We start from the raw sequence: 26,193 nt of genomic DNA, 5'->3' as shown, positions 1-26,193 counted from the left end.
ATTGGATCCAAACTATTGAAGAAGATGGGGTATCAGGGAAAGGGCCTTGGCATCAAAGGCCAAGGCATCATAAACCCCATCGAAGTCGAGGAATTGCCACGTCGTGCAGGACTCAGATACACCAGAAAGGAAATGGGAGAAAGCTCCAATACAACTAGTAACCAGCCAATGACAGACGATGAAATTCCCTCCTCACAGTCCAATGATAGTGGGGGCCCCATAAACACTTATCGGAGGAACACTAGGGGAAAGCGCCCCAAGGCAACCTCGAAAGTTTGGAGGAAAAAGAATCGTTGTAGCCATTGCAATAAAGAGGGACACCAACAAACCGCATGTGCGATGCTCCATGCTTTGGAAACATCGCTAGAGGAGCCGAAAGGTGAACATGTTCAACAAATGAAACCACCCCATTCACTGTGGTCTACTTTGTTAAGTTCATTTTTCTAAAGTAGTAGCTTGTTATGGCCACCATTGAAAATCATATGTTGCAAGTAAATGTAAAAGTGATGGTGTGTTTCCTATCACTTCAAAACGCAACGATGATATTTTGGTCTTTCTTTACTAGTAGTTGAGGTATTGATTAATTTTTATGTAATCCTTGGCCAACGAGTGTGTTCTATAAACTATTGGCAAGGAAGGGTTGTTAAGTTATGTGTGGTGTGCATGATTGCAAAAAAATGTACTAGTTTTGCGTGCAGGTGATCAAAAGTGTGGGCTGAAAGGACACAAACAAAGTGCTAAGTGTAAATGCTTTTGGGGTCCAAAAGCTCCTCAGTGGGGAGGATTGATCCAAGTGGATCTTTAGATACTAGTGGCATGGAAAAGGCTCAAAATTCAAAGTGGTAGAAAGATGATGAACTTGAAATCATATCGAAGTGCTCGTCACCCTGATTCCAACAGTGTGAACGACGCTCCAATCCGAGTCCAGATGAAGAAGATAGAGGCAGTCAAAGTTGGTTTGACTTTTTGATGACTGGGCAGGATTAATGAAGGCACAATTTAGAAATTTTTCCAGGGATGGAATCCAGACAACTCCAGCTAGATTCCGAGTGAAATTGTCACCTGGATAAAATGACTCCTTTGGTCAAAATCTAACTTTTCAAAAATCTGTAATTTGTTTTATTTAAAATAAAAATAAAAAAAGGGGTGGTGGGCCACCAACCCCGCCACCCCAACCCATGTCGTAACAACAATATACATTGGTGGAGGGGCGGGCCATGATCCCTGGCCCCTCCCACAAAACCAACAACAAACATAACGGGGTGGGCGACCATGACCTTGCCACCCCACAACCATCCCACGGAACCCACGAGACTGTTAAAACAAAGCAATGGAGTTGGGTAGGGCCAGCTCTTGGGGCATGGACCCTACCCGAAATGATCCAACCACCGCCATTAAAATAATGCATGGAGCCAGTGGAGGTGGGGTAGGTAGGCCCAACCCGAACTTATTTAAATTTAAAAGATTCGATGTATAAAAAAGGATGAGGCGAGGTTTGACTGACTGACATCCTCCATATTAATTGCATCTTCCACCAACGCACCACAACTAACTTATTGAGAAATCTGCCCATGTTTATTATTTAAATGTAGTTTATCAGTGCACCCAGGGAGAGGAGGCAGTGCACATAGTTCGAGGCAGAATTTTGCAGGAGGGCCGAATTTCCACTTTGTCAGATTTTAACAAATTTTATATGGTTTCAGCATTTCTCGATGCCACGAACGCAATGGCACTATCCGTTTCTCCATCAGAGTTCTTCATTCTTTGGCAATTTTTCAGTATGGAGGTATAAAACTCCTTTGTTGTAACTGATGCTTGTACTCTTATTTCTCATGCCACTTAATGAATGAAGGCCTCCCCATTGATCAAGTAGGGATCGAAGATGTAGTCTAAGTCAGAAGAACTCCATTATCAAGTTCTGTGATGCAGGAAACCCCTACATGGTGGAATCTGATCACAAAGGTAGTTTCCCCTTCATATATTCAACTATTGGGTCTAGACTTAGTGGATATACCCACATAAACATATCAGAAGTGTTTTCTTTCTTTAAACCTTTAAAAAAACTCGCTTATACAAACTTTATCAAAATACAAAGGAATCACGGAAAAAACAAAGAAATCCCCACTCCGAAACCATAGGTCAGAACTCAAAATATGTAAACCTGCTTTTATAAATCTTTCGGGTCCGCCTCCTCCATATGCCTTATCGTCTTTTCTCTGATCTCCACTTTACAAAGAAATACAAAGAAAATTTCCCACAAACGTATAAGCCGGATATCAAATGGATTTAAATCCACTTTATAAATTCCATCAGGTTCGGATTGGGAATTAAACCTTGCATATGTTCGCGCCCGATATCCGTTCGATCGTCCATTCGATGGATGGTCCCAATCACCACATATTTCAAATCAATATAAACCACGGCTCATTACCTCATCGGGTATGGATTGTAAAAATCTCTTACGGCATCTAAGGCCGCTCAATAACCGCTTACCACCGTTTGGAAACCATCGTCTGGTCAATCCAGTGCCTTATCTCCGCCATTGATCAAATAAATGATCCAATGGTCCACATTATATTTCAATGTCACAATCGGAGTTTAGAAAGGATTAGGGCCCGGTCCTTCCACAATGACTTTTGTCGATGCGATATATCGACACAATCGCAATTGCAACTCTTTAAACCTTAAGGCGCCCCTTTGTAAAACAAGTTTTCTGATGCAATAAAGTGCTTGGCTTTCTCCAATTAGAGGTGGTCTATTGATCTTACAGATCTAATGACCACTGTGCATCGATCCTTCTACTCCCTCTTAGACTTGATCTCGCTTGTTTTTAATGGATTCTACGTTATAAACGATTCTCCTCTATACTCTGTTTCCACGCAAGAATTTAATACATAACAATAAGTTATAATATATTTGAAATGCTTCACCATGGTTATAACAATAAATACCCATCTATGCTTTAACGCTGTGCTTTATGACTTAAGACATGAAAACAAAACATAATGCTTTAGTTGTTCCGCAAGCAACCATCTATAGATACCAGCGAAGGATTTCAATAGAAACGGTCCATTAACACATAGGGAATCATTTATTCATATATATAATAAAGTTCTACAAAGTGTCGACCCTCTGGCTCAATTACATCAATAAAAGGCCCTGTTTCAATCTTGAAATCCTCGCTCTCTCCTCTTTGCTTCTCTCAAACCTCTAACTAACCTATCTAACCTCTCTATCTTCTCCCTTGCTAACCTATCCAACCTCCCAATTATACAAAAAGATCCTCATTTAAACAAAAGTGGATTCATGAACCAAAATTGGTTCAGATCTAGAAATCTCTTACTCTCTCCTAAAGAATCTCTTCAACTCCACTCTTTTCTAAAACAAACACTAATTCAAGCTTTCAAACTCCTTATATCCTATTCAAAACTAGATAAATCTAACTAAATCTTGTCTTCCAACGCCTTGCTAGTCACAACATGTGATCATGCCATCACATTGCTGACTAGGCCTGAATGCTCCTGCATCATTTTGTTGTCTTCTTTCATGCTTTATGTGTTTCTCCTCTTCTCTCATGTGCACATTAAATTTCTATTTTAAGCTACAATTTATGCACGTAATTCTTTAATGCACTATAAGCAAAAGATTTTGGATCATCACGTCACGTCATTAATGACAAACTTGATTTTTTTACATGGAGGTGTCTCCATTGTCCTTCATTATACCCAATCAAATTCTCCAAGTTACCTCATGATAACATCATTGATGCATCATGGTCTTCAATGTTATCTCCAATATCTCTTAAGGCTTCTCAAAATATCTTCAATCTTATTCAAGGTCACTGCATAAATACTTCAATCAAAGTCTCCAAAACCCTTCACTAGTTTTGATTAGTGATGCACTTACTTGTATGTCCTTGACCAAATTCATTGCTATTCTTTGTTCCAAGGTCTATTCATTGTCCATGGTTTAAAAGAGTTTCTTCAATATTGAACCTTTTACATGCCAATCTGAGATCTGCCTAAACATTTACCAAGTCTTTCCCTCAGGATCACAATCTATCACTATACACTGAGAAAATATGAGCTTGAAGGAGGTTTGAAATTGAGGTTGGATGCTACAGGAGTTTATATATATATATAATCCGAGCTGAGTTTGCTCATTATTCAAAAGCAGAAGTCCTTCACACAAAAATGTGCCTTATATTACCCACAGTCTGAACTTACAAAACAACAACAAGTCCAAGATTATGTTTTGCAGCTCCGAGGTCATAAAAGAATGAGGGTTCAACATTGAGGGTGATCTTAAACAAATGTTCTCAAACTAACTGTCCTTCAATCCTTGGCTATCCAATTTGGTCTTTATTTGATGATGTCCTACAAAATATAAGGTTTTTCCAACAGAAATAACCTAGGTCCGAGTTGTTTGAGCATTGTAGATCCGTATCACTGTGACACGTCATAAAAACGAGGTCCTAAAGTATTGTTGTGAGCCATCAACACAATTCCAGCTGCTATGATAGAAGTATACAGGTATGAGTTTGATCACAATATTATTCTAGCTTCCTGGAGGTGTTAATCTTGTTTTATAAACCCAGAAACATGAATTGTATTATGCTCCTTCTCTTTATGTTCACGAGTTGTGAACAATAACCCTCTTTTTTGTGCCTGTTGAAAGAAGTAATAATCTAAAAATGAATCTCAGCCTGTGTATAATTAGGATTCTTTGCAATGACAAATGAAGGGACACGTCACTGTATAGAGGCCAACTCATGTGCCAAAGTGTAGGTCGACTCACTGTTAGGGTAATTTTCTTAATCTTAAAAATTCAATATTTCACAAACTAGTAGGAGTTTCGGGACAAATAAGGGCTCATTGGAAAGAAGAAAAAATCCTCTTTAAGATGGTCTAGGTCCCATGTTGAAAGGTTGCCTCCAAGATGCCCAATTTTATTTTTCTTTGAAACTGTCCTCAAATTTTTATGTGCAAAATGTGATTAGGACAACAAGGGCTTCTTCATTGTCATATGTCACCAAGTGTTTTTAAGTGAGGTTTCCACTTGTTATGTCTTTAATCATCACATGTCATTAAGTGATATCCAATTCCTTCATTTTCCATGTCATCAAATGTAATTTCACCATATATGCCATCATGTGTGCCATTGATGTTACCATGTTAGCAAGATAGTGCAATGATATGTCATTAACCATATGCAACATTCATCAATTTGTTAGAGCAAGGACTAGATCATCACAAGGAGAGATTCTTCATCAAGAGTCACTAAGAGCATCAATAAGAAAGACTCCTTCATCAAGAGTAAGGACATCATCATGATTTCTAGGGCTTCTCCATCAAGAGCAAGGATATAAGAGGTTATAGTGTCTTCATGGTTAGTTCAAGGACATATGACATTATGAACAATAAGCATCTAGGACAAGACTTCTCCTTAGTGGCATGACATCATAATGGCATCATTAATAGCTTGACACCTTCATTAATGGTATCATTATCAAACAAGAGGGATTTGTCATCAAGATTAAGGACATCATCATAATATGCATGAGGTCATGATATCACAAGAATATTTTCCATCCCAATAGTACCATAGTGCCAAATTTACATGCCACGGTGTGCTGATAAATCTTGTTTTGGTTTGAACTCTTGATTGTTTATAACCAATAATTTGATATTTAGGATGACATTTTTGTACATACCTGAATGGAATTTTGTGTTGTTGAGGTGCCATCTCCTTTTCTTCTTCATCTTGCACTTTTTGTTCATTCATTTTCTAGTTCCGTGCTTACTTTCTCATATGATTTTTCATTACTTTGTTTCTTTATTTTTTGTGGAAATGCTTCATCTATCTTTACATCAATTCTTTCCACTATCTTACATAGTCTTTTGTTGTAGCACTTGTAGCCTTTTCTCCTAGAGTAACCTAAGAACATTTCTTCATAAATCTTTGGAGTCAAAAGTTACAAGTTGTCTTCATTTATTTTCATATAGAACTTGCTTCCAAAAACTTTGAAATGTTTGATTGAGGTAAGTCTACCTTTGCACAATTCATAAAGACTCTTATCACTATTTACTTTGAGTTGATCTCTATTTAATATGTAAAGTGTTGTTTGAACAACTTCTCCCAAAAAATTGTATGGAGGCTTTCCTTCATTTAGCATAGCTCTTGCCATTTCTTTCACCATTCCATTCTTTCTTTCAATAGCTCCATTCAGTTGATAATTCCTTTCTATTGAAACTTATCTTCTAATTCCATGCTTTTCACATAATTCATCAAATTCATCCAAGTAAACTCTCCTCCTTGATCATATCTCAAGCACTTGAACTTTAGATCCATTTCATTTGTGACTCGATCTTTGAATATTTTGAACTTGCTAAAATATTATGAATTTTCTTTAAGAAAGGTGACCCATGTTGTCCTTATATAATCATCAATAAAGGGGATAAAGTATCTTTCATCTCTTAAAGTTTGGGTTCTTGTATGGCCATAAACATTTGTACGAACTAGGTCTAGTGGACTAGTTGATGAATATTCCTTTGACCAAAAGTGGACCCTTGTTTACTTCTCATGCTGGCATGGCTTGCAAATGGAATCACTTAGATTTGATATTTTAGGCAAGCCTCTTAATAATTCAGTTTTTCTTACTTTTACCAAATTTTCAAAGTTGATATGCCCCATTCTTCTATGCCATAAATAGATTTCATCCATTTTTCCCATGCAACTTTTTATCTGGCTCCATTAAGAAAATACACATTTGTAGGTGTCTTAAATTTTTTTGCTATTACTTTCCTAGATTCAACTTTCCTTCTTTCTCACATCCCTTAGAATGAAATGTGAGGTCATATTTTCAATTACACATTTGACCAACATTTAACAAATTATGTTTTAGACCATCAACATATAGGAAATTTTCACACATTTTGATTCTTAGCCTTTCCATTGTCAAGTCTAACAATCCCTTTATCCATTATTTTGGTTGGTGGATTACTGATAGAGGTGACACTTCCTCCTTTATCTTCCTTTAATGAGAGAAATATAATCTTTTCCCCTATCATATGTTTTGATCACCCACTGTCAATATACCATTGTCCTTCTTGGTTGTGATCATATAACACAAATCCACATTCTTGAGATTTTTCTTGCTTCTTTTTCTAGCTCTTAGTGTTTTCTTCTTGTTTGATTTTCTTGGGAAAATGTTTACTAGGAATATTTATCAAGCTGCTTCTACAATAATTTTCCTTGTGTCCAAAATTATTGCATTTGTCACATTCAATGTGATTCAACAAAGGTGCAACATAGTTGTGTCCTCCAGCATCACTTTCACAGGATATTTTTGATATGTTGTTTACATGGCCATTCATAGGACTCTAATAAGATCCTCTTCTTCTACTTCTAACAAAGTTATTTATTCTGTAATTCATTTTCTTATGACCAAAATTGTTACAAGAAAAACAATAACCATAAAATAAGTTTACATATTTGGATATGTAGGTCCTTCCTGGAGGAATGGTTATGTTGAATCTTTTCTACCTGTCTTGTTGATTCTTTATTTTTCTTCTGGTATCACTTACGCAACTGATGACATCATGTCTTTGATAGTTCTTGTTTTTGTCAGTTCCTCTACTTATATTGTTGGACTGACATTTGAGCACATTTGCATAAATGTTAGGTTCTCCTTTTTCTGAGGACTTTGTGCTTGATTCTTCTTTGAATATATCATGTTTTTCATTGTACCCTAGGATGATTTGATAAAGGGATTTCTCTACTAGTTGAGAATGTTGTTGAATGTTTTAGTCCATTTTATGTTTTGATTCAACTAATTTGTTATTTTCTCTAGATCCTTTCTCAAGGATATAATTTCTTCTTCTAGTTTTTCATAAATTTTCTCCCATTCTATCAGTTGGTTTGTGAGGATTTCTTCCTTTATTTTTTCCTCTTCAAGTTGGGTCTTCAGGAGGACAATTGCTTCTTTATTTGAATTTGGGTTTCTGGTGTAGCTATCAAATACTAAATCCAATAAAATATTTATTTCATTAAATCACACTCCAAAAGCTTGGCTTTACAAATAATTACATGGCTATGTATTTAGGATGTCTCTCGAATCTCTTCAAGAGAAAATTATTCCTAGATAATTGGAGGAAGTTGAGAGTTCTATTGTCAACTTTAGGAACCTATCCTAACTTCCTAATCTTCTAATTAATTCTAGAATTATTCCAAAATCTAGAAAATTCCAGATTTTCCAATTTAAATAATTACATAGAATTAAAATATGAGATGCTCCTACATCATAATACCCAAGTAGAAAAAATGCATGGCCTCTTGACCATGAGTCTTGTTTCCATGTCTTCTTGGATCCCATATATAATTTTTTTCATGTTCTTGTCCTTCTACGTCCGCTTCTCGAACTTTATTGTAATTCCACTGTTGCTTTTCTCGCTGCAAAGCATTTGTATTCACCATGTTTCCGCTCAACATTTCAAGTGGAATTTTCCTGATCACAATAACCATGAAAATAAGGGTATATGACCAAACCGATATACCTTCACTCTTATCCCATGCTTGTAAACATGTTTCCTGAACTCTGCTCTACTTCAATGTGTTGATTGCAATTTGTCTTGATGTTACCAATGAATTTTTTTACCTGATCTTTTAGAAGTTTTGCATCCCCACATTCTGTCTTTGGTTCATCATCTCGGACGAGTATTCCATTCAAGTATTGTTATTCATCTATTTTAAGAAAAAAATTTGGATTTTGTTCTCTTTATTCATCTCTCTCAATCTTCACAACAGTTTCAAAAGATTGTTCATCACCTGTATCAAAACCTTTGTGAGCTCCTTCCTCATACTCAACTGCTTTGAGTTCTTCCTTCAACTTGTATCTCACCTTCTATCTCTATTTCTTTCAAGTTTGTATGATGACATAGAATTCTTTATCATAAGAAGAGTATTTTTGCTTGGCTTCATTAAGTTTTTCACTGTAGTAGGAAAGTCTTGACTTAGAACAACTCCTATTGTAGTTCTACTGGCATCAGTCTCAACCTGAAACAACTTATTGAAATATAGAAATGATAAAATAGGTTGTTCTGTAATATGTTTCTTTAATAATTTGAAGCTTTTATTAGTTGCTTCTATCCAATGGAATAGTTGGCTTTTCTCTTTAATTGGAGCATATATGCCACTGAAATTTTTGATAAATTTTCTGTAGAAGCTTGCCAATCCATGAAAAATTCTTACCTCTGGAATGATTTTTGGAATTGGCCAGTTGATTATGGCTTTTACCTTCTCCCTGTCCATCTTTACGCCTTCCCTTGAAATCACAAAACCCAAGTACAATAGTTTTGTATTCATGAAACTATACTTCTTTAGATTGATTAACAATTTATCCTGTTGTAGCTTCATTAAAACCATGTTAAGATGTCTTAGGTGTTGTTATTTTGATTGAATGTAGATTAAGATATCATCAAGGTAAACTATAAAACTTTTTCCAATAAATTCTTTTAAAAATTCATTCATTAGCCTCATAAAATTACTGGGAGAATTGTTAAGTCCGAAGGGAATTGCCAACCATTCATATAAACCATTATTAGTTTTAAATGATGTTTTCCATTCATCACCTTCTCTGATTCTGATTTGATGATATCCACTTTTAAAATCTATTTTAGAAAAATATGCAACACCACTTAGACAATCTATAAGATCATCAATACGGGGTAATGTAAACTTGTACTTGATTGTGATTTTGTTGATTTCTCGAAAATCTGTGCACATTCTCCATCCACCATCCTTCCTTGGAGTTAACACTATTATAACAACACACGATCTTAGACTTTATCTGATGAGAGATTTATCCAACAAATCTCGCACTTGGTTTTTAATTTCTTCATTCTCTTTTGGAGTCATTCTGTAAGATGCTTTGTTCGGAAGGCTAGCACCTGGAATGAGATCAATATGATGGCTAATACCTCTAATGGGAGGCAATTCATCAGGAAAGTCATCTACTACAATATCAATAAATTTATTCAACATGTTTTTAATTTCTTCTTGAAGATCATTCAAATTTGTACTTGTGAGGACTACCTTTAGCTTACTGATCAAGGAAAAATTTATCTCGTCATGCTTGGTTTCTTGAAGAATTACTTCCCACTAAGTAACATTACCTTGGATTGGTCTTCTTCTGGTGCTTTGTTATTCTTCAAAAGAAAAAGTACATGCTTTTCACCATCCTTTTCGAAAGTGTAGGTATTGCTTCTTCCATCGTGCATTGCTTTCTTGTCATATTGCCATGGCCTTCCAAGCAAGATATGACATACATCCATAGACATAACATCACAAAGAAATTTATCCTTATAACTTCCTATTTGAAACTCCACTTCACATTGTTCATTAACTAATATTTGATGTTCTTTTTGAAACCATGAAACTTTGTAGGGAGTAGGATGTTTAGTTTTCCTTAAATTTAACTTTTCTACCATTTCAGTAGATACTAAATTGAGAAAAATTTTCCGGCATAAATCACATGATAAAATATTTGTTGGTTTGAAACACGTCGACAAATATTCTATCATGTGATTTACGCTGAATTTTTTTTCTCAATCTAGATACTAAATTATCAGTACTCCCACCATCAATGATAATTTTACAACATTTTCCTCCTGACTTACAGATAGTTCTGAACAATGTTTTTCTTTGTGTGGTTTCCTTTACTTCTTCAACAAACTTTAATAATGTTCTTTTCATCATCAAATATTCACCAGTTTCAGGTGCATTTTCATGTGTGGAGGATTGCAAACTTTCTATATTAGTTTGTGTTATATGTGTGATTACTTGATTAGAAAATATTTTTGGACTTTCATTAGCCTTATGACCAACTTTGTTACTTATATAACATCTTACCAAAAAAGATCGACCTATGCCTCGATATGGTCTTCTTCCTCTGAAGTCTCCTCTTGATGATTCTTCTTGTTATGAACTGCTACCTTCTTCTCTTTGAAATCTTCCACTAAAACTTCCTCTACTTGATTGTCCTTGACTTAATGATCCTCTACTTCGTATTGTGCTTCGTCCTCTTTCTCTTTGCCTCTACTTCCTTGCCAATTTTTCTTCAATTTTATGGGCTATCTGATAAGATTCTTCAACAAGTTTTAGAGACAAAACATCCAATTCATCTTGTATTTCAAATCTCAGGCCATTAATGTACCTAGCTAGTTTTTCTTCATCTGCTTCCATATGACCAGATCTTATACTCAATCTATAAAACTTCCTTGTATATTATTTTACAGAGAAAAAATTCAGCTTAAGATTTTGCATTCGATGAAAAAGATTTAACTGATAATATCGAGGAAGAAATTTACCTTTGAGCTTGGCCACCATTTGAATCCAATTTGTAATCTTACCTTTGTTCTATTTCTCCTTTCAGATTGCACACTATCCCACCATAGTGCAACATGTCCCTTTAGTCTGGTCACCACGAACTTTATTTTCTTCTCGTCAACTACATTTTCATAGTCAAAATATTTATCCATGGCGCTGATCCAATCAATCAATTCTTTATGATTTAAATTTCCTTCATATATAGGCACATCCAATCTTGGCTTGTTACTTATTGTTGGAAATAATACTGAGAGGGGGGGGGGGGGGGGGGTGAATCAGTATTAGCAAGTCAATAATATTTCATATATACGCTACTTCTGTTAATTAAACTTGCATGTATACGCAGTTGTATGTAAGGAAACTAGCGTATACTCTTCAAACTTATAACTTAGTTAATTCATCATATGTTGATCTTTAATCTGTGCATTAGAACCATATAAATAGTAGCCAAGTGTAGTACAACAGAACAGACAATCACACACATGAACACAAGATATAAGGTGGAAACCCAATGTGGGTGAAAACCACCTGTTGCAATCATCTCTATCTTATTTTAATAAGAAACTTCTTTTTACAATTTTTGTATTGGTGTAGACTTATACCAGTATGCATGCTTCTGCCCGTAGAAGGCTACAACCTTCTCTCTTTCTCCAGCTTCTGCTGGAAGGGAGCTACAACCCCCTAGCTCTTGTACTAGTTGTTGTGTTTACTAGTACGTAGGTGTAGGCCTATAGAAGGCTACAACCTTCTCTTTTCTTCCAGGGACCACGTTTCATAAATTTTCAGACTGGATCCATCAATAACATCAATCAACCATCAATTATATCTGCATCAACCAATCTCCTTTTCACCAACCAAAACTAAACCAATCAATCACTTCTCAAAATGATGTAACCCGAATACAGTAACAGTAACCAGAACCCAAGCCTGAACCTAGAACACTGCAAAGCAAACAGAAGTAGCTAAAGCATCTTTTATTAGGTATACGCTACTTCAATGTGTCGAACCTACTTAGATACGCTGTTATCTCAAGGCTAACCTACGTATACGCCATTTTGATATGCAGAACCAGTGTGTGTACATGCCTTTTCTAAAGTGAACCTGCGTATAGATCTGTAAATGATGATTTAAACTTTACAACAATTCCAGACATCAGTTATACCTAGATCATCATATTTACAGATTACAACATGCACCAGTTATTCAGATAAAATATCAAAACCACACAAAGATACTTCTCTTCAATCCTTAAGATCTTGACCCATCAATAGAACTTATCCTTCATCAAGCGCTCAGGTTCATCCTTGATTCAGATCCAGCTGAGCACCATAACCCAATAACATGTATTCTAGATCTTTCTCTTTATTACATATTCAATTCATGAGTGCCTTTGCCTAATGATCTTCTCCTCCTTTTATTGTCTTAGGCATTATTCAATACCATGGTCCAAAACCACTTATAATCAATACCTTGGACCACATACCTGGGGTCAACACTTCGGAGAAGATACCTTGGACCAATACCATGGAAAAAATACCACGGACCAAAACTAAGTTTTCCAACATGTATGCGCCTTTCATTCCGTGAAAGTGCGTGTGTAAGCTATACATGCCTTTTGGTCTGCGAACCCACGTGTACATGCGGCTTGGTCAATGGGGAACCTGCGTATACCTTTCTTTCTTCATTCCGTGAGTCTGAATTGCGATTTGTCATCTGAGTGAGTTGCCATCAAGGACAACACCTATGTCATAGTGCCAAATCTGTATCATAATGCCAACAATCTCCCCCTTTGGACTTGATGGCAACCCCAAGTCACTCTCCCCCTTTGTCATCAAGGGCAAAGGGTTATGCTCCCCCTGAGTACATGCTGAATTCTCTGATATGTTGAATGCTCCCCCTGAATATAAGCAAGGTCTGCAAAAAGATGTTCTAAAAAACGAACATGACTCTAAACATCATAAATGACCTTCCTATCACCAATGACTCATATATACATCCATCTCCCAACCAAGTGGGGATATACCAAGATTGACTCATCCACCCAACCAAGTGGGGATATACCAAATGTTTATACATGTCAAAACAAGAACATTACATCATCCATCCCATGCATAGTGGGGAAACAAAATAGGTCGTTTCATGACCTTGAAATTAAAATATATACATGACATAGAGACCAAATATCTAAAACAAGACCATGATAATTATCAACAACTATCATCAGTAGCATCTGTCAATCACCATCCAGACCAACAACCATGATCTCCCCTTGAACCTATTCCACCTGAATAAAAAAACATTGTGAATTTGTACCAATATCTTCTAAGATAATGCCAACAATGCATTATTAGAAGTATATGCTCTCCCTGAACCTGTGCCAGATGATCACTGTCAGACCCATATCAGACTCCTTTCATCCTATACCAGTCTAGCCCACTATTTTTCTTCAAACCAAAATATATGCGACTGTATCCATAACAACCAGTGTATGTATGCGAATACTCTTCATGAGACTCGTGTATAACCACTTTTCTATAAAATAGATAAGTTTCAACAGCAAGATGATGCATCAACTACTCCTAGCTTCTATCTGAGATATTCAAATGTCTCTCTGGGCAGTGGTTTGGTGAATATATCAACAACTTGTTCTTTGGAGGGAACATACTCCAATTTGACCTTTTGTTCAAGCACTTGTTCATGTAGAAAATGATATTTGATGGGTATGTGCTTGGTCTTGGAATGCATGACTGGATTATTTGAAATATTGATTGCACTTGTATTATCACGTCGGATGGAGATGGGTGGAGTACATGTGATCTGAATGTCTTGCAATGTTTGCATCATCCAAAGGAGTTGTGTGCAACAAGATGCAACAACCACATATTTTGCTCCAGCTGTAGATAAAGTAATTGAAATTTGTTTCTTGCTGAACCAAGACACTAATATGGAACCCATATAGAATGCACCACCACTAGTGATTTTTCTGTCATCAATGCTTCCTACCCAATCTGTATCTGTATATGCATGAAGTGTAAGATCTGTATCTCTAAGATACCATAAACCAAAGTTCTGTGTTCCTTGAAGATATTTGAAAATCCTTTTGATTGCATGAAGGTGTGATTCCTTTGGATTGGCTTGGAATCTTCCAACTATTCCCACTACATGCATGATGTTTGGTCGGGTACCTATTTGATAAAGCAGAATGCCAGTCATGGATCTATAGGTTGGTTGATGTACTGCTGCTGATTCATCATTTGAGCTGAGACTGCATCCTGTTAACATAGGGGTACATGCTAGTTTAGAATCTTCCATGTCGTATTTTTTCAAGATCTTCTTGAGATACTTGGTTTGTGATAGAAAATACCATCTTTATTTTGTTGAACTTGTAGGCCAAGAAAATATGTGAGCTCACCAAGTAGGGACATTTCAAATTCTCGTTGTATTACCAAAGAAAAGTTTTGACTCATGGCTTCTTCATTGCTACCAAAAATGATATCATCAACATACACAACAAGTATTAGCAATTTATCATTATCAATCTTTGTATATAGATTGCTATCAGCTGATCCTTTTGAAAAACCTTGTTGATGGAGGTATTTGTCAAGACGGTAATACCGGGCCCTTGGAGCTTGTTTTAGACCATAGAGAGTCTTTCTGAGTCGGCATACAAGTTTTGGATCATTTCCAAGGATGAATCTTTCTGGTTGCTCAATATATACTTCTTCTTCTAAGTCTCCATTAAGAAAGGCAGATTTTACATCCATTTGGTATACTTTGAATTTATGAAAGCTAGGAAGAGCAAGGAACATTCTTATGGCTTCAATTCTAGCAACAGGTGCAAAAGTTTCTTCAAAATCTATACCTTCTTGTTGAGCATATCCTTTATAAACAAGTTTGGCTTTGTTCCTGATAACTTCACCATTTTCATTCAGCTTGTTTTTAAATATCCATTTGGTTCCTATGATATTCTTATCATGAGGTCTAGGAACTAATTCCCAAGTATTATTCTTTCAATTTGCTCAAGTTCTTCATTCATGGCCTTGACCCAACATTCATCTTTGCATGCTTCATTTACATTTTGAGGTTCGATGGATTAAATCAATGCTAGATAGCTTGAAGCTTCTGTAATAGTTCTTCTTGTCTTCACACCTGCCTCTTTCTGTCCCAAAATTTGAGTCTTTGGATGATTTTTTTGAACATACCTGGATGGAGTCTTTTCTTCTGCCGTTATCTGTTCTTCTAGTGCTTCATTGGTTTCTTCTTATTTAGAATGAGTTTGATTTGATGTGGAAGGATAATCCTCATCTTCTTCATAATCTTCGGCTTTTACCTGCTTTGGATTTTTTCCTGTTTCATCAACCACAACAGCAATACTTTCAATAATTTTCCCAAGTCTTTTATTATAACGCTTATATCCTTTACTTCGGGAAGAGTAACCAAGGAGAATGACTTCATCTACTCTAGGTTCAAACTTTCCAAGTTTTTCATTAGTCCTTTTGATGTAACATTTTATTCCAAAAACTTTGAAGTATTTTACAGTAGGAGTCTTACCATGCCAAAGTTCATGTGGAATTTGAGTGCTGTTTACCCGAACGTTTGCTTTGTTGAGGATCGGTAACAAATGTAGCTTCACCCCAGAAGGTTGCAGGAGTTCCAAACTCATCTAGCATGGCACGAGCCATTTGTTGAACAGTTCTGTTCATCCTTTCTACCACTCCATTTTGTTGAGGAGTCCTTGTGGTGGATAATTCTATTTTTATTCCATGTTCTTCACAAAAGTCGAAGAATTCATCTGAGGTAAATTCCCCTCCTCGATTAGATCTGAGGCATTTGATTTTGCGATCTGATTCATTTTCAACCAAAGATTTGAAGGCTTTGAACTTTTCAAATGCTTCATCTCCATGATTTAGAAGTCCTATCCAAAAAATTCTGGAAAAATTGTCAATGAACAATATAAAGTATTCTTCTCCACGAGGTGATTTTTTCCTTGATGGACCACATAAATCAGTATGAACAAGTTCAATAGGCTTACTAGCTGATCCTTCCTTCTCAAGGAAATGTGCTCTGGTTTGCTTACCAAATTGACATGATTTGCATATCGTATTTTCTGGAATGCTGATATTAGGAAGATCACAAATAGCTTGGAATTTGCATGCTTTCCTTATTTGGGGGAAGCTTAGATCCCCCAATCTTCTGTGCCATAGCCAGTGTTCATCATTTTTTCTTAGATAGCACTGTTGTTGTCCTCCCTTGAGCATGTATACATTATTTGGAGTTCTTATGCCTTTGATCATGGTTTCTCCTGTATCAAGCTCACGAACAACACATCCATTTGATCGAAATACTACTTCATTTCCTTGATCACACATTTGAATGACACTCAATAGGTTATGCTTTAGACCATCAACATACATAACATTCCCAGCTTTAACTTTTTCTTTTAAGAGAATAGAACCTTTACCTTTTATGACAATAGGAGTGCCATTTCCAAATGAGACCTTCTTTTCCTTTTCTAAGGCATTGTATGGCTGAAGTTTTTCTTTATCACTTGTCATGTGTTTCGAGCATCCATTGTTGATGTACCACTGATTTTCTTGTCCTTTTGCATACAAGGCTATACCACATATTTCTGTTTGCAGTTCTTTCCTTCTCCATATTTTGTGACTCAATGAAGTTTGCTCCTTCTGAGATGTTTGCCAAAATTTACTCCTGCATTCAAAATCTTCATGACCGAAGTTGTTACAGATAGAGCATTCTATTTCATTTTCAAGAAGAGAAAAGTTATTGTAGGTCCTTTTCATGATCCCTGTCACATTCCTTTGATTTCGTGCTTCTCTAGTCATGATGGTCTTGTAAGCAACACATTGAGCAATTTTGTGTCCAAAGTTATGACATGAAAAACATTGGCCATTAAAGAAGTTCCTACGATTATCGAATCTACTGACATGGTGATTCATTCTTGAAGAAAATTGAGTATGATTTACCTGAGGTTGGTTGTAAATTTTGTTCATCCTTGAAGTAGATTGAACCCGATTTACTTGGTGAACTGCTTTATGCCTTTGCTGACGATTGTCAAACCGTTCACTGCTCTTTGCTGCATCAAGATAGCTTTTAGTGGAGGTTGACGGCTTCTGTGCTTGAGATGCTTCTTCAATATATCCAAGGCCTGTCTTTATCAGAGGAGAACACTGCACTTTGATAATTTCATCTAAAGTTTCTGATCTTTTAGCAAATTTGAGATTGAGAGCTTTTGTTTTCTCAATATCTTTTCTTAGACCCACAATTTCACATTCTAGTTTTTCATTGTGTTTTCTTTCAGCAAGTTGGAATGTTAGAGTATCTATAATCACATTCTTTTCTTCTACACAAATTTTGAGTTTAGAGATTTCTTCATAAAGATAATCTTCATCTAAAGCATCCAAGAAATCATCATCTTCAAAAGCCATCAGAAGTCTATAATCATTATTATCTTCATCACTATTTGATAAACCATTGCTATCTTCATGCATATAGTAGCTCTTCTTACTTAAACTTTGTTTTCTATTCCATTTTGTTGATTCCTTACCTTTATTGAGCTTATCTTTATGCCGACATTTGGTAGCATATTGACCGACTCTTCCACAAGGAAAACATTTGAAAGGTAGTTTACCTCTGAATCTTCTAGAACCCCATTGAAGGTTTTTGACAAAGTTTGCTTCTTCCTCTTCTTCTGAAATATGTCCTGTTTCATTGAGTTCTTCCCTTCCTGAAGCTTTGAATTCAGCTTCTCTCAAATCTGATGGACCTCCTTTTCTCATTTTGAAAGTATTTAAGATTCCGTGCAGCTGTGTCATAGTGATACTCTGAAGATCCTACTTTTCTTCTATGGCAGAAACTTTTGATTCAAACTTAGTAGACAAGGATCTTAAAACCTTTTCAACTAAAGTAACTTCTTTTATCTCTTCACCCAAGTTCTTCATGCAATTAAAAATCTCATCTATACGTAGGAAGTAATTAGCTATACTTTCATCATTGTGCATTTTGAGAGTTTCATATTGAATTATGAGAGATTGCAGTTTTGCACGTTTTACCTAATTGTCTCCTTCATAGCTTAGAACGATCTTGTCCCATATTTCTTTGGCAGTTTTGAGCTGCATAACTTTGACAAATTATGATTGTGATAGACTCCCCAATAATGTATTGACAACCTTGGCATTGGTTTCATATTGCTTTTTACTTGCCGTATCTGTAGGAATTGCTTATGGAAATGTATATCCTCCTTCCATGATTTCCCAGACATCTGTTCCAAGAGATTGAAGATAGGCTGTAGTTCTTACCTTCCAATAAACAAAGTTTCTCCCATCAAATATTGGTGGTCTAATGGATCCCTCTCTTTCGTAGTTACTCATGGTGATAGATCTTCCTTTAAGCAATCAAGCTTCTTCTGAAGGACTTGCTCCGATACAAATTTTTGGAAATAATACTGAGAGGGGGGGTTTGAATTAGTATTAGCAAGTCAATAATATTTCATATATATGCTACTTATGTTAATTAAACTTGCGTGTATATGCAACTGTATGTAAGGCAACTAGCGTATACTCTTCAAACCTATAACTTAGTTAATTCATCATATGTTGATCTTTAATCTGTGCATCAGAACCATATAAACAGTAACCAGGTGTAGTAAAATAGAATAGACAATCACACACATGAACACAAGATATAAGGTGGAAACTCAATGTGGGTGAAAACCACCTGCTGTAATTGTCTCTATCTTCTTTTAATAAGAAACTTCTTACTACATTTTTTGTACTGGTGCAGGCTTATACCAGTGCGCAGGCTTCTACTTGCAGAAGGCTACAACCTTCTCTCATTCTCCAGCTTCTCCTGGAAGGGAGTTACAACACCCTAGCTCTTATAATAGCTGTTGTGTTTACTAGTACATAGGTGCAGGCCTACAGAAGGCTACAACCTTCTCTTTTCTTCTAGGGACCATGTTTCATAAATTTTCAGACTGGATCCATCAATAACATCAATCAACCATCAATTATATCTGCATCAACTAATCTCCTTTGCACCAACCAAAACTGAATCAATCAATCACTTATCAGAATGCTGTAACCAGAATACAGTAACAGTAACTAGATCCCAAGCAAGAACCCAGAACACCGCAACAACAAACAGAAGTAGCTAAAGCATATTTTATTAGGTATACGCTACTTCAATGTGTCGAACCTACATAGATACACCATTATCTTAAGGCAAACCTGCGTATATGCCGTTTTGATATGTAGAACCAGTGTGTATACACGCCTTTGCTAAAGTGAACCTACGTACGGATCTGTAAATGATGATTTAAACTTTACAACAATTCCAGACATCAGTTATACCCAGATCATCATATTTACAGATTACAACATGCGCCAGTTATTCAGATAAAAGATCAAAACCACACAAAGATACTTCTATTTGATCCTTAAGATCTTGACCCATCAACAAAACTTATCCTTCATCAATCGCTCAGGTTCATCCTTGATTCAGATCCAGTTGTGCACCATAACCCAATAAACTATATTCTAGATCCTGCTTTTCATTAGATATTTAGTTCATGAGTGCCTTTAGCTAATGATCTTCTCCTCCTTTTATAGTCTTAGGCCTTACTCAATACCATGGTCCGAAACCACTTAGAATCAATACCTTGGACCACATACCTGGGGTCAACACTTCGGACAAGATACCTTGGACCAATACCATGGATCAAAATACCATGGACCAAATACCACGAACCAAAAATAAGTTTTCCAACATGTACGCACCTTTCATTCTGTGAAAGTGTGTGTGTATGCTAGACGCGCCTTTTGGTTTGAGAACCTGCGTGTACACGCGAATTGGTCAATGGGGAACTTGCATATACCTTTCTTTCTTCATTCTGTGAGTCTGAATTGTGATCTGTCATCTGAGTGAGTTTCCATCAAGGAAAACACCTATGTCATAGTGCCAAACCTATATCATAATGCCAACACTTATTCCTGCGATTGTCTTGAGCATCTTCTCTTCTAGAGTTTCTTCTTCAACTTCTTCTTTTGAGCTTTCTTCCGCCTCACTGATATCACTGATATTGACATCTCTTTGACATGTTGTCTCCAATACATCCAATCTGGTTCTAATATGTCTTACTTCATCAAGTAGAACTTGATTTGCAGCGGTTCTTCCTCAACCAATTCCATCTCCTCTGGCTCCTCTAACTCCTCTAACTCTATGTGCCATCTTTACTGATAACTGATCTTAATTATTAAAACCTTTAATTAGTGACAACAATATTATGCATCCACTTACACTTACATATGAATTATTTAACATATGTACTCAATAAAAACTATTTTCTTTCACCTTATATTAATTATTTCATAACATGAATATACTCATTCTCTCTCATGGAAACACTCATACGTATGAAGTGTATGACTTCACATAAAATATAAGATTTTAGCCACCAAACATTACACACTTTATGGCATTCACTATGCACAATTACTTGCCAACGAACATCCAAATTAAAATTTATTTTCGCTCCTTATGACTGCATCACACAGTCACTACAAACCATTAGTAAAAAGAAGGAAAATGTGCACAAAAACTACTCGCAACTCACCATAGAGAGTTCCATGTTTATTTCATCAGTTCCATTCCTTGACATATGTTGGACAGGCTAAAATTTCATGTTACCACGATTTCGCACTAATCCTTGCAACATGCCTTGACGTTGATCTCTTGATCATATAGTCCCCACACATATATCCACACTCTTTCAATTCGGCTCTATCACGTCTTTTGTCGACTACCTCCTGGTTTCTACTCAATGCAGGCTCGACAAGTTAGCCAACACAGGCTCAATATGGATTTTAAAGTAGGTTTCCAATGAAATTTCAACGTAGGTTTGTTCTCCAATGTAGACTCCAACGCAGATGCGCTCACAACAGGCACACTCAACTCACATAGTCCAAACCTTGCTCTGGTACCAAAAACTAGTGCAACACTCAAATACTGAACCCAATAAAATATTTGTTTCATTAAATCACACTCCAAAGGCTTGGCTTTAGAAACAATTACATGACTATTTTTTTAGGATGGAAGAAATCTCTCAAATCTCTTCAAGAAAAACTTCTTCCTAGATAATTGGAGGAAGTTGCGAGTTATATTGTCAACTTTAGGAACCTATCCTAACTTCCTAATCTTCTAATTAATTCTAGAATTATTCCAAAATTTATAAAGTCTAGATTTTCCAAATTAAATAATTACATAGAATTAAAATATGAGATGCTCCTACATCAATTTCTCTATTAATATTTCCGAGGTAGTTCTTTTCTCAAGGATGCATTCTCATTTTATAGTCATTCACAACTTCTTTGTTTGTCCTTTCATTGATTTATGATAGTTTCTTCAATTATTACGCCGTAAGGTGTTTCCCTTTGAAATGAACTCCCCCAAATGCCTTTCTGTCCTAATCGTAGCCGTTAGATCTTTTGTTAGACGATTGAACAAAAATCAGCCGTCTGATTTAATAAAAAATATTTTAAAACATTAAAAAACGTTTCACTTTCCAATTGACATCTGGAGTTTATGACTGTTTCCGTTTACGGTTTCGTGGAGTTTATGGCTATTTTGGCATTTGTCTCATGAATTGAAGGCCGACGTGAAGTGGATCACTGAGACGGCCAGTTCAATTACTGCAAAGGTTTTGTCGGTTCGTAGCACTCCGAGTGGAACCCTGAGGGCTTCGTCTGCGACGATCGGTGGTAAGCTGTCTAGACAGAAATCTGTAGAGCATAATGCTTTGAAGGGTTTAAGGTTTATTAGTAAAACGACGGAAGATTCGAACGCGGATTTTCAAGCGTTTTGGAAAGCCGTCGAAGCGTGTTTCAGTCAGCTGGCTTCTCCGGATGGATTACGGCTTTCTCGTGCTGACTTTGGCCTTTGCATCGGTAAGGTTCTTGAGTCTTTGGATGTTGATTCCAATTTTACACAGAATACCTCGGTTCAAATCTCCGCATTTGTGAAATGTGCTATTTGTTTGGCAGGTATGATGGATTCAAATGAATTTGCACTGGAGCTCTTTGATGCTCTCGCTTGAAGACGAGGATGGCATGATGTGGAGTTCATTAACAAGGAGCAGCTTCGTGATTTCTGCCTGCAGATCTCCGCTCAAAGCTTTGATTCTTGCCTGCAAATTTTCTTTGACATGTAAGATATTTCTGTCCTTTTTAGCAGCGTGGATGTAGATTCAGGAATTAAAGATATTTTTCTTCAGAGGCTAAAATTTGGACGATTCGTGCTGGCCTTGCAAAATTTTCAAATTTTTTTCAATTAAGGCTTTGACATTGTCACTAAGCTTGCAATTTTAAATGCTCGGGGCGAGAGTTCCTTTTACTGTTTGTGGCTTGCGTGTCGTGAGTTGTTTAAGCTTTTTCAGAGTCCTGAACTCGTACATGCGCAGGTGTGACAAAAATGCAGACGGGCAGATTTCAGAGGACGAAATAAAAGAGGTAATGAGTTTCCTTAATTTGTAATTTTCTCTGAATTGCATTGAAGGTATATAATTTTATGGAAAGCATGCGGAAAATCTTTGAATCACTAATTTAATAGAAAATGATCTCCTAGGTTATTATGCTCAGTGCATTGACTAACAAGCTTATGGAGCTCAACGAAAAGCTGAAGAGTACGCAAATTTAATCATGGAAGAGTTGGATCCAGACCATATGAGCTATATTGAGGTAATCTTTGTTTCCTGCAGATCTGATTTTCAAACAAATTTATCTAATTTCTTGTATCTCGCAGATGACCTAGTTTCTATAATTTCTACTCAATTTGATAAAGAAATTGAAAATCTTGCTTATGAAACTCTGGTGAATCTGATCGACGTTTTAAATTTCATATTACCTTTCAGCTAAGTCAGCTGAAAGCTCTGCTGCAAGGCTTGACTTATGGAAAGGAAGGGCATGCAAACTATAGTCAAAATTTGAGTTAGCAGATCTTACCGGTTCCAATAAGGAGGAATCCCATACAGAGAGCAATGCAAAACACGAGATATCTATTGGACGAAAATTGGCAGAGGGCCTGGGTTTTTGTCATATGGCTGGCGACTATGCTGGGGCTTTTCATGTGGAAATTCATAGAGTACAGGAACAGAGGCATCTTCAAATTAGCGGGACACTGTCTATGTGTGTCCAAAGGAAGTGCTGAAACCCTCAAACTTAACATGGCACTCATACTGTTGCCCTTCTGCAGGAACATGATAACATGGATTCGCTCCACGATCTTAGGATCCATTGTGCCATTTGACGACAACATCAATTTCCACAAGGTATTTTAATTCTTGTAAAGTTAACAGGAAATGGATTTCGAAGTTCTTTATTAACATTTTTTTATTTTAATATTCATGCAGTCCATCGTCGGGGCCATTGTTATAGGCGTCATGCTTCACGGCCTGGATCATATAAGCTGCGATTTCATTAGAATTGCAAATTGCGACGAGGAATCGTATAATCTTTATCTTAAAGCATATTTTGGTAGTTAAAAGCCGAATTACAAAGATATCTTAGGAAGCACAGTAGGCATCACGGGGGTTTGTATGGTTGTACTCATGGCCATTGCCTTCATTCTCACGACCTCTTGGTTTAGAAGAAGTTTAGTGAAACTTCCTCAGAAACTTGATAAACTGACCAGGTTCAACGCTTTCTGGTATTCGCATCATGCATTTATCGTGATTTACTTGCTTCTGATTGTTCATTCCATTCACCTTTTCTTCGTGCGAGATTGGAGGGAGAAAATTGTAAGGACATTTCATCTTGTTTTCTGTTAATTCTAAACTACATCCCTAACTTTGAAGTAAAATGGTTCAAAATTTATTCGTTGAAAGATTGAAAGTGAAAAATGAATATCTAATTTCGTTATAAAATGCATGAGAATTTAGCTTAAATTAAAAGAAACGTAGACGATTTGCTCTGGAATTTGATAACTTTCTACATGTAGGAATCCATTCTCGATCACCTCTGCTCCAGATGATGAACACATTAGCGTGCATATTAGAACAGTTGGAGACTGGACGCAGGAGATGAAAAGAGTTTTCTCACAGGTGATTACTAATTTAGTACTTTTAGCTTTAAGATGAAGTTTCTTTGTCAACTGTAAGTTCTAATCACAGATCTTTATAGACAATGGAGCCCCCTACAGCTGGAAAAAGCGGACTTCTGAGAGTGGAGCGTGGACTCTATGGAGACGACGAAAACAAATCCAAGTATGTTGAACATTAATGAAAAAAATAAAAAACTCAGAAATCCAAGATTCAAAGTATTTAACAAAAAGATGAACCATGTGCAGGTTTCCCAAGCTTCGGATCGACGGGCCATATGGAGCTCTCGCACAAAATTACAAGAAATATGATGTGCTGCTGTTGATAGGGCTCGGAATTGGCGCTACTCCCTTCATAAGCATTCTCAAAGACATGTTAAATCACATGAAAATCGCAGATTCTGCTTCCAAAAGGAAAAGGAAGGACCGGGGTCCGACAAACGCTTATTTCTACTGGGTCACAAGGGAGCAAGGCTCCTTCGACTGGTTCAAGGGGGTCATGAACGAAATAGCAGAGATGGACAGCAGGGTAAAATTCATCTAGTTGCGTAGCTTGCAAATACCAAATTTTGTCAAATTTAAAAAGATAAACAAATGTTGGATGTTTGTGAATCCAGGCTGCTATTGAAATGCACAACTATCTGACGAGCGTTTATGAAGAAGGCGATGTCAGGTTGGCTTTAATTACAATGGTGCAAGCTCTGAATCATGCCAAGAATGGAGTCGATATTCTCTCAGGAACTAGGGTACATATATTTTTTTTTCCATTATCATTGTAGTATTGGATTACCTGGGGGCTGTAGAAAGCCATTGTTTGAAACATCCGCTGGTCTGCAGGTCAATACTCACTTTTCCAGGCCAAATTGGAAAAAAGTTTTCTCAAAAGTTGCTTCCGCTAATAAAGACGCTAAAATTGGTAAGTCCAGCTTTCACAATTTTGGACAAACGTAGGGAATTATGGCTCATCTGAGAATCACTTTCTTATATTAACTTTGATTGAATGAAGGTGTCTTTTATTGCGGGCCTCTAATTTTGGCCAAAGAGCTGAGAGCCATAGCCAAAGATTACAACCACAGAAAGAATACTAAATTCGAGTTCCATAATGAAAACTTCTAACACAGGCAAGCTGTTTACAGTTTTACAACTTATAGGGAGGGATATTATATCCTATTTTTTTAGTAAAAGAAAAGGATTAATTTCATAGGCAGCCATTTGATAGCTCGACATGAAAAAAAGCATGCATCTCACACCTTCATAGCTTTTTCATCAGGATAGTAAGACAAACTGTGATGTAAACACATCCTTATTTCCACCGTTAACCATTGTCTGTAACCGGAAATAATAGATACGCATTGTGGATAACTGGAAATTGTATTGTAAAATATATTACTGTATAAGCAGGGGAAAATTCCATCTGATCTGAACTGTTTCCTGGTCCTTTTATTTGCAGAAATAAGGCCTCGAGTTCGAATTCTAAGAGTTCATCTTCGTCAACGAATCTAGCTGTGTGTGCACTTTGCAAGCGTAGGCGACATAGGAAATCGTTGAAAATAAAGGATCTATATATATTTACGCCGTAAGGCGTTTCCCTCTGAAATGAACTCCCCCAAATGCCTTTCTGTCCTAATCATAGCCATTAGATCTTTTGTTAGATGATTGAACAAAAATCAGCCATCTGATTTAATAAAAAATGTTTTAAAA

General features: G+C 36.5%; 1 pseudogene; it reads left to right on the top strand.

Annotated features, from left to right (window-relative positions):
- LOC149228745 (respiratory burst oxidase homolog protein A-like) overlaps positions 1–25,608 on the top strand; it is an 81,434-nt pseudogene extending 55,826 nt beyond the window's left edge.
- The last annotated feature ends 585 nt before the right edge of the window (positions 25,609–26,193 follow it).

This window comes from Pinus tabuliformis, chromosome J (genome assembly GCF_031772625.1).
Source record: "Pinus tabuliformis cultivar Carrire ecotype Pingquan chromosome J, CPIR1, whole genome shotgun sequence".
NCBI classification, from domain to species: Eukaryota; Viridiplantae; Streptophyta; class Pinopsida; order Pinales; family Pinaceae; genus Pinus; species Pinus tabuliformis.
Note: the sequence above shows the minus strand (reverse complement) of the source record. Positions and strands in the feature narration are given on the sequence as shown.